The following is a 10,863-nucleotide window of genomic DNA, read 5'->3' as shown; positions in this document are numbered from 1 at the left end:
TGTGTGTGTGTGCGCACACACACACACGCGCGCGCGCGTGTGTGCAAAATCTCTTATAGCTCAACAAAGAAGGGGTGGTCACATGGGAAGAGAGAGAGAGATGATTAATATAAGAGCTTGAAGAGAGAATGTGCTACTACTTATAGCACTTCATTAGAAGATGTGTGGTGGAACAAAGCAATTTGAATTAGTGAACAAGACATACACAACACCACATGGCACTCAACAACCTATAAGTAAAGTGCATCGATTTGTCAAGAAACCTTGAAATGATAGTTGCCTAGTGGTCTTAAGGATCTATAAAGAAGAAAGGTGATAGTTGCAATATTGGAAAATGTATTACTTTGTAGGGCTCAAATATTTCAGCACATAGTAAAAATATAGGTGTTAAAGTAAACAAGAATTCAAGGCTCAATTTGTCAATATACATGTGTGAAGAATATTTTCTAGTTCAACACAGAGAGTGGGGATCATGTGGGAAGAGGGAAATATTCTTAATTTAAGTGCTTAAAGAGAGAGAATGTACTAATGCTTACACTTCTTCCTTTAGAAGGTGTATGAATGTGGAAAAAAGAGCCAATTAGGTATTGGTTCAAAAACAAAGGATTCTCATAGTGTTAAAGTAAGTCAAAATTCAAGGATTAATTTGTAAATATCTAATAGTGTTAAAGTAAGTCAAAATTCAAGGATTAATTTGTAAATATCTATGCATAATTTTTTTTTGTAGTACAATACTTGGAGAGAGAGAGAGAGAGAGAGAGAGAGAGTGTGTGTGTGTGTGTGTGTGTGTACAAAATCTCTTATAGCTCAACAAAGAAGGGGTGGTCACATGGGAAGAGAGAGAGATGATTAATAGAAGAGCTTGAAGAGAGAATGTGCTACTACTTATAGTACTTCATTAGAAGATGTGTGGTGGAACAAAGCAATTTGAATTAGTGAACATATACAACACCACATGGCACTCAACAACCTATAAGTAAAGTGCATCGATTTGTCAAGAAACATTGAAATGATAGTTGCCTAGTGGTCTTAAGGATCTATAAAGAAGAAAGGTGATAGTTGCAATATTGGAAAATGTATTGTTTTGTAGGGCTCAAATATTTCAGCACATAGTAAAAATATAGGTGTTAAAGTAAACAAGAATTCAAGGCTCAATTCGTCAATATACATGTGTGAAAAATATTTTCTAGTTCAACACAGAGAGTGGGGATAATGTGGGAAGAGGGAAATATTCTTAGTTTAAGTGCTTGAAGAGAGAGAATATACTAATGCTTACACTTCTTCCTTTAGAAGGTGTATGAATGTGGAAAAAAGAGCCAATTAGGTATTGGTTCAAAAACAAAGGATTCTCATAGTGTTAAAGCAAGTCAAAATTCAAGGATTAATTTGTAAATATCTATGCATAATTTTTTTTTGTAGTGCAATACTTGGAGAGAGAGAGAGAGAGAGAGAGAGAGAGAGAGAGAGAGTGTGTGTGTGTGTGTGTGTGTGTGTGTGTGCGCGCGCTACCACTTACACTTCTTAGTTAGAACATGCAAGAATGTAAAAAAGAGAACCAACAAAGTATTGATTCTATTGTTGTTGCTTTTTTGAACATGTGCAACATTGAGAAAGTAAAGGAATCAAAGATTTTTATGTTTTGATTCTTGTATGTCTTGTTCTAAAGGAATAAACTAATGAACATCATAAAGACCTACTTATTGGCAAGTGGAATAAAGTATTTTAAAATAGACAGTAATATTGTAATGTGTAGTAATGTATATATGAAATGTCATGTTTATTTCTGAATGGTTATTTAAAGCCTCAAATAAACTTGCAAACTTCCAAGTCAAAGGTTTTGATATTTTTTCCCACAATGCTTTCTATGAAGATGAGAGAGAGAGAGAGAGAGAGAGAGAGAGAGAGAGAGAGAGAGAGAGAGAGAGGGGTGTGTGTGCGTGCACGTGTGCACATGCATGTGAAAAGATAAACATGTTTTAGAAAAGTATTTGAAAAGACAAAAAACACTAGTGTAGTCACTCATGAAAAAGTGAAAGAACTTGGATCATATTGAGATTGAGTCATTGCAACAAGGCCCTTGTAGCTACACTAGGCTATGGGATGTGAATCTTGCATAAGGACAGCTCCTATTCTAGATCAATGATTACTAAAAAGAATGGTCGATTAAAATCAATAGGCAATTAATTTGGAGTGGGATGGAAAGAAAAACATGAAAAAGAGAGATAAATCCATTGACACCCAATGAAATCCAAAAGATTAATACCACATAGCATTGCTTATGCAAGTATAGAAGTATGATGAGGGTACTACTTCAACTATGTTGTAACTTGAAAAATGTGTCAAAGTAAGACCTCTACATATATGAACACTTACATTGAGCCACACATATCAATTGATCTACACATCCAATGCTTGCCACTTTTGAATTTTTACACTCTCAAGCTTGTAAGAAGATTGACCAAATCAAATGTCATGAAAACTAGATGTTTAGTGTCAAGTAAATTGTTAAATTTACTTCAACTATGTTGTAACTTGACAAAGGTGTCAAGATAAGACCTCTACAGACATGAACGCTTACATTTAGCCACACATGTCAATTGATCTACACATCCAATGCTTGTCACTTTTGAATTTTTACACTCTCAAGCTTGTTAAAGAAGATTGACCAAATCAATTTTCATGAAAGCTAGATGTTTAGTGTCAAGTAAATTGTTAAATTTGAAATAGAACCTTGAAGATTCTAGAGAGATTCTCTTAATTTCACAATCTAGGATTGTCACACTTATAATATAACAAAGAAACCTACAAAATATAAAGAAAATTTTGCAAATTGTGAAGGTCAAATGTTCTTATACTAGCTTCAAAAATTAAACCTTCATGGACACTCAAAAAAAAAAATATTATTTTATGTGTATCACTATGGCTAGTCCAAAGCTATAGAAATGTTGCCCTAGTGACACCTAACACTCAAATTCAATAAAAATTCCATGACTCTTTGGACACTTTTTTAGGGTGTTTAAAAATATATATTTATGCTAATCTATACTATCTCTTATTTTGAGATTTCCCAAGACTACTACAAAACCTAACAATACACAAGGCAAATGTATAATTTTCCTTAGGAATTAGAGCATTCTATTTAAAGGATCCAATTGGGATGTCTTGGAGCTATCAAATGTCATATAGAATTATGTGGCAAGCATTTAATGGCTCTATGTGTGTGTGCGCATGCGCACACACACAAACTACCTCGTTGTTATTCCACATGCTCTCTCTCTCTCTCTCTCTCTCTCTCTCTCTCTCTCTCTCTCTCTCTCTCTCTCTCTCTCTCTCTCTCTCTCTCTCTCTCTCTCTCTCTCTCTCTCTCTCTCTCTCTCTCTCTCAATCAAGCTCTGATTCCTTATCTAGCTCTAGGCTAGTTGGATGTCATGTTTGCCTCAATAAATGAGTAGGGATCTAGGTGTATCATTAGGTTAGCATTATAGTTTTGACTCTATTATAGTTGTGTGTAGTTATCTCAGTTACTCAATGAATAATGAATGAGACTACTGAGAGCTCTTTGCTCTCTAAGATTGCCTCATTCTGTATCTCTCTCTCTCTCCCTTTGCATCTTGAACATGGTATCAAAGCTAGAAGGCTTTGTGTGGCAACAAGCAAAAGCTAGAGGGTGAAGGTGATCTGCAACTAGTGAAGAAGGAACCCTATAGAGGTTCATTGATAGACATAGCCTACACTTGATGTGGTATGTATCAGTGATCTTTTATGCCTACTCTTAATAGAGCCTATTAAGGCTTATAAACTGAGTTCATTAGTAAGAAAGAAATGCATGGAAAAAAATGTGGACCTTTGGGTTGATGGGTGCATTTATCCACCCAATCCAGTCACTCAAAGGCTACCACAATTTGAAGGGCTTACATCATTTATAAAGTTTGTTTGTGAAGGCAATGAAGGATTTTATGGATACACATGTAGACTTGTCACACAGGGATACAAAGGGGTTCATCAAGCCTTGACAAATATGCAGACAAGATTACGAGGGAATATGCAGTCTTTGATGAAAATGGATAGATTATTGGCTGAGAAGGATAGGGAGACCCAGAGCCTATAACAAGCAATGTTTGTCATTGAAGACACTATACATACTACACACATGCAAAATATGGAGCTATAGTCTAAAGTTATGGACTTGGAGAAGGTGAATTGAAACATAAAGAAGAAGCTCACAAAAACTTTGGAGATTGGGTCCACTTTAAAAACCAAGGAAGCACATTGGCGCAACCAATTAGTTAAACCAATTCACCAATCAACCAAAGGAAGTGGACAATATCATAGATGGATATATGCTATCTGCTACAATGAGAAATATGTTCCCTCATGTAGAGAATGATACTATTGCCAAAGTCCTAAGCAAGGATATGGTAAAAAATGCATTGGAAAATCAAAAATTCAAGGACATTGTAGATGGTGTCACAAGTGAACATCTTAGGGATGTGAGCAACTTGTTTACTGCTACAAATGCTCAGAAATTATGTGACAAGGTGGGAATGAGTTTTGAGTCATACAGTATGCTCTATCAACAATTAAATATAGGTTTTAAGCAAGTCTTCACAACTAAGCAAGTGACGCCTCTCCCAAAACCATTTCATATTAAGAAGGCTCAAAAACAACTAAATGAGAAAGTTTTAGAACTAATTGGTGAGCCATCAAATCTGGAAAACACACACGTATTGAAGTATGGTTCCAAAGAAGTTGCATTTGTATTGAATGCATCCAGAAACTTGGTATTGGAAATATGTAGGGTTCTAATTGCTATAATCAAATTCTATAATATGTCTATGGAAGAATGTAGATGATATTGAGATTATTAAGGGGAAAAAACTTGAATGTGTGAGTATAATACTTATGAATCAAGCATTGGATCCCAACATCGACGAAAACCATCCTTTATACTTTAGTGTACAATTAGAGAATGAAATATGGTGGCTTGCAGTTTGAAGTACCAAAGGAGGACCATGAAATACTTAAAGTTTCTTTTAACCTCACAAATATACCCAATGTTATTCAACATCAAAATAATGGATAAATTTTACACATCGAGGGGTTTGGGGACTATCAAGTTTAATGGCATCGTGCAGATGATTCAAAAACATTGAAGTTTATGTTTGGTTTATTGAATGTAGAGAATACAAAATTTTTGTGTATATATTGCATGCAAACTAGGAACAAAGGGAAAGATGGAAAGAAAGAATGGGTGCCAAGGTAGGACAACAAGGTGCTCCAACACGTGATCAAAAAGTCATGAGCAATGGAATGCTAGTTCAGTGGATCCAAACTAGTGCCCTATTTTGGAAACACCACAACAATGGTTCACTTTTGCACATTGTATTGTTTGGTTAGAATAATTGAGAAGCTAGTATATGAATATATATGCTTTGCATGCAAGATGTAGCCCATGTCAGAAGCTGATGCTACATGCAAGAAGGTAGAACAAGTCCTCTCTGAAGTTGGATTGCATGGGGGCCAAGTAGAAATAAATAAGGATGAGAAAAAGCAAGAGTGGAAATATCCCTTGTAAACCATGCTTTGGCGGATCCAAGGCTAGGAAGTTTATATCTCCACCTTGAGATGATGAATGAAATATACTTGTAAAACAACCAGAGAAGTATGAAGCATGGAAAAAGTTACACCTTGTTGTTCCGGATTGGAGCAATGGGAGATGAACAAGGGTTGTGAATGCAGAAGTGTGGATACACCTAGATAGATTACCATCTCTCTTTTAAAAGTTGAGATTTAGGAATGGTGATGCTAATACATTTAAAGAGACAGTTGCTAAATTTCATAAGTCCATGGTGAAGGCATGGACTACAAATAGCATAACACACTACATGGTCAATATTGTCACCACTACAAAAAAATAGCAACATTTTGAATTAGTTTGTGTTTCTAATCTCTCTTCTTGTGCAATGTATACTTGAAGCACATGGTCCATACTTTGCAGGTCAAGGAAGTTTGGTAGTATGGTCAACCCAAGGCATGGAACAATCTCATTGGCAAGCTCGCTATGCTTTTCAAAAGGTAACTGATCATGGAGGTGGCATCAATGATTCCAATTCTATGAGGAAATTATGACAATGGTGGTATAGGAAATTAGAGATACAATATGAGGAAAAAGAAAAGAAGTCAATAATCTCTCAAGCACAATTTATAAGTAGAGCAATATATGAAGTGAGAAAAGCAAGATATGAAAATAGCACAACTAGATAATGCCACATGGTTGTCAACCAAATAGAGATATGGCAAGAAATGGACATCTAGATAAATATAATCATTTTGATGCATTTAGAGTCCATGAGAGAGCACAAGTACCAAGCATATCACACATTAATAACACATCAATACTCCTATCTTTAACATGAGATGTCTTGCAAATTTTGTTTAAAATTTTAAGGTTTGTCACTATGTTTTTCAAAGTCAATTTCGAACTATGTTTTTTAATTATGAAAAGTTGATTTTGAAATCCTAAGACAAAGATATGAAAATTCCAAACCTTGGAACATTCACTAGCCTAGAGAGAGAGGGGCATGAGGGTGGTGGTAGGAGACATAGAGAGGCAAGGATGGGGTGGAGAAATGAAATGAAATGATATTTGACATAACTAGTTGGAATCTTCAAAGCTCTCTCATATGAGTGATCCACTATTTTTTCAATGTTATTGTTTCTCACAAGCCCACTTTCTTTCACAGCCTGCACATACCCATAGTATGGAGGAGATGAACTTGTTAGTTTATGAAGGAAAGAGTCCACACATCTACCAACCAGCCTCTTTGAGCTATCTAAGATTCAAGGTGCCATGGTATACCTCTATTGCACCATTAAATACCATATTGCAGAATTTGGAAATTTTCCAAGTCCCAATTTCAAATAAGTGATAAATATTTGACCATATGGCTAAATCTTGATCTATATTTGAAAGTGGGATTTGGGAAGGTAGCTTATATAGCATTTAGGGTAGACTCCGCCTTTAAGTAAGACAAAAGATTTGACCATGTGGTCAAATAATAAAGGTATTGTGGGTTCTCAAAGTGCATGGAAACTCCCAAATTTCCTAATATAGTATTATTAGTGTCTTGACCAAAATGTGGGAATGCACTTGTTTCTCACATCCACATATATAGTAAGACACAAATAATTTGCATATCACAAAGTAATATAGAAAATAAAACCTCGCAATGCAATTGGAAATAGAGAAGCGGGAGTTTTTACCAATCTTGGACTCCCAATATGTCTTGATATAGTACAAGAATCTTGGCTCGTCTACAAAATATTGCTTGAATATGGTTATCATATCCCTAGCATCCTCGTTTATAGTTGCTTCAATTTCCTTGCATTCACATTTTATATTCATAATATTACCTAGATATCAATAAACTACGGCTCTATTTGGCCATTCCAAGGATTTTTTAATGAGGTGCTCTAACCAACAACCATGAACATGCCATAGGAATAAGAAAAATGGAAAAAATAAAGACATTTCCTTATTTTGATGGACTATTAGTTTTTGCTTCAACATCATCATCATCATGTAAGAGGTATTGATCAATGGTAAGCTTCCTAGATATATTCATAATATGTTGGATTGAGAGAAATTTATCTCTTTGGATTATTACTTTGGGGTAGATGCACTTGTTGGATGTGTCTCCCCAATACTTGTTCTGGAGAGAAACATATGTATAATATATTTGACACCTATATTTTTTAATAAAAAAATAAAGAATTGGAATTGACATTTGGATCCTCCATTGCAATACCATGACAAATTATATTTGTATCATCAATATGGTATGGATTGATAAATGAGATTGATGTCAAGCTAGTGTCATGAGATAGTGAATCACTAGAATATGACGTCGACAACCCTTATTAAGTTGTCCCATTTTCAAGGGTGGTTATCATTTTATTGGTTTCCCTTGAGTGGTCAACATGTTACTCAAACATGAAACCTCTTGATTTTTAGTGTCCTCGGGACCATAGATATGCCAAAACATATTTTGTACCAAAGAAGAGTTTTAGCTCTTAATGTGACTGAATAATAAGGGAAATCAATTTGGGCAATAAAATAATAGTATAAAGTTACATTATATTTTCTATCCACATGGTCTCTGAGGACTTTTTTATTTGATCAACTTGTTCATCGACGGTGAGAATACTTTTGAAAGTTGTTGGAAAAACAGTACTTTTAGCTTCTCCTTGTAGAAAATCATTCACTCAACACTAAGGGGTTATTGCCCACCACTGATTTATGATCTTTCATCGTAAATAAGTTGCGATTGTAGATTCCTTGCCCTAAATATGCCAATGGGCAATGTTTGGAATTGTGTGTCTAGCATATTTAGGAGAAGAAAAAGAGATGGAGAATGTATCTTGAAAGAAGTGAAGTGTGAACCTCAATAAATCTTATTTGACAGATTATGCGTAGCCATTCTACATAATTGTTTGGTAGGTTATGGGAAACCATTCTCTATTTGTACTATCTTGTAATTGGAAGATTTCCAAAACTTGAAATCAGACCTGAGTGGCATCTATATAGTGCATCCACGACTTTAGAGTTTTTGAGTTTTAAATAAAAGAATCAATGGATAAGTCGTGGATCCTGGTTAGCTTTAAGGTCTCTCTCTCCTCCCATGCTCCCTTAATTGATCACTGTGCAACCTACATTTATGAGTCTCTCTCTCCCCCTCCTTGATCCACCACGATGCACCATTTATCTTTATTTATTTATTTATTTATTTATTTATTTATTTATTTATTTATTTATTTATTTTCAAATCGATTAGATCTGTCACAAGACCTGGCAACATGCTACATGGCACAGATTCAGAGAACCTTGAGGAATATATATATTTTTTCAACAATTTTTTCTCCATGAACATAGTTGTTTAAAAAAAGTTTAAGAAAGAGTGGTGCCTAGGACGCTCACATGAAAAAGAAAAATAGTTTGTGCCTTGCAAAACCTAAATAGCAAAATGGGAATTAAAAAATATAATATATCTTCTTTGCAATAGTAAAGAGAATAGATATCTAAAGTGATCCACATGCTAAATAGCGAGGTCATATCGTCAACTTGGATGGGCCGGGGGATAGCAAAAGTAACTTTGGCAAAAAAATCTTTCTACTTGTTATCTAAGCCCAAAACGTTACATGTAAAATTGATAGAATGGTTCAAGGAGAGGTTTTCAAGTTACTGCAAAGTGGAATGGCATTATCCTTGAAATCTCAATAGTATACTATCACCAAACTTTTAAGTATTTGGAAAACACCCTTTCTGTGAGAAAAAAGAATGTAAACTCTTGTGAATTGCAACCTCAACTATCCTCTAGTGCACGGAACTTTCTCCCTTCAATGAAAACTCTCATAGCTCCTAGGGTTCCGTAACATTCCTTGCCACTATAACCATAGAGTGATATCTTACAAAGAAGGCATAAAGGTGTCAAAAACAAAATTGATAGCTACTTAGCACCCAAATAGTATTGTTTAGGGGGTTGTGGACCATTTTGAAAAGCAAAGTATGATATTATATGTTTAAAGTCAAGTTGGATGAGAATTTACCAAATAGCACAAGAAGAAATTGCATAAAGTCATATGTCTACAATTTCAGTACGTTTTCCATAGTACGTATACTCACTCCTAAGTTCCTGTTTTTTGTCTTTAAGGCCTAATTGATATATACATATTTCCAATTCTCTTGTTGCAAAAATTGCATGGCCACTAGCAAGCTAGAGAGAGATTAGATGAAGAGCAATGGAAATATCAGAGGGAGGTGGAGGCAAGGGGCTTTGTAAGGCCTAAGGGTTCTTTGTATGGGCTCAACATGGGTGCACAAGGGTGCAAGGTGCATGTGGGGCTGATGATGCCATTGAATATTGTGTCAATTCAGAAGCAGTTGCGAAACCTTCAAACTGATCGCAATGCCTACCTAGGAATGATCCAATTGAGAATATCTAGAAGCCCTTGGGGCAGTAGAGCAGCACTGGAAGAAAGGCGAAGAAACACGCCGTTGTGAAGATTGACAGTGAAGTAATGCAACGCATTGGTAGATATGTATGTCGAATGCAGTGCACTTTGAAAAGCACAGAAACTCTTTTCGTGAGACCCCGGATCCGGACGTATGCCAAGTGGGGGTCACTGGTGCACTCGCTCAGGCATAGAGTGTTTGACAAGCTTCTTGTAGGTTACTCCACTACACTAGTTCGAGGTTATGCCCTCAATCTTGGCCATGGTGATGAATATGGCTGACACTGATGATGCTACTACATTCTTACCATTTGTTTATTGCCGTCACTACCTTCCAACCCTTCATCACAGCAAAAACAAATCAAGCCAACTTAACAGTTCCCCTGTTAATTCCAGCCATGCCATTTTACAAGCCGCCACTGTGCGAAATCAAACTCCCTCCTCATCCATGCCTTCGTCCTCCACACTTGCCATGTATGCCAACTCAAGTTCCCGTCCTTTTAATCCTCCAAACTCCTCCATTAATCGTTATCGAACCAGTCCTAACTCTTATAAGAATTTCCGGTCATCTTCTATGACCAGAGATTTTCGACTCACTAAACCACATTGTCACATATGTAATCGTACTGGTCACCTTCCACAAGACTGTTGGCACAAAAAAAATAATAAGGGCATATCCAAATTTATTAAGGGGAATCAAGTCAGTTATGCGTCTCACTATGAAGGTAATGATACCCTTTCTGACAACCTTGATGATGTTTCCACCTCCTCGACTGCATCATCTACGGAAGATGCTTACTTTGCCTTCATGGCCTCACATATTCCTCTACCGGATACTACCTCAACATGGAT

The sequence above is a fragment of the Lygodium microphyllum genome, chromosome 13, assembly GCF_053477565.2.
Source record: "Lygodium microphyllum isolate KBCC chromosome 13, Lygodium_microphyllum_v1.1.10, whole genome shotgun sequence".
NCBI classification, from domain to species: Eukaryota; Viridiplantae; Streptophyta; class Polypodiopsida; order Schizaeales; family Lygodiaceae; genus Lygodium; species Lygodium microphyllum.
The sequence above is the reverse complement of the archived record's forward strand: the minus strand, read 5'-3'. Positions refer to the sequence as shown.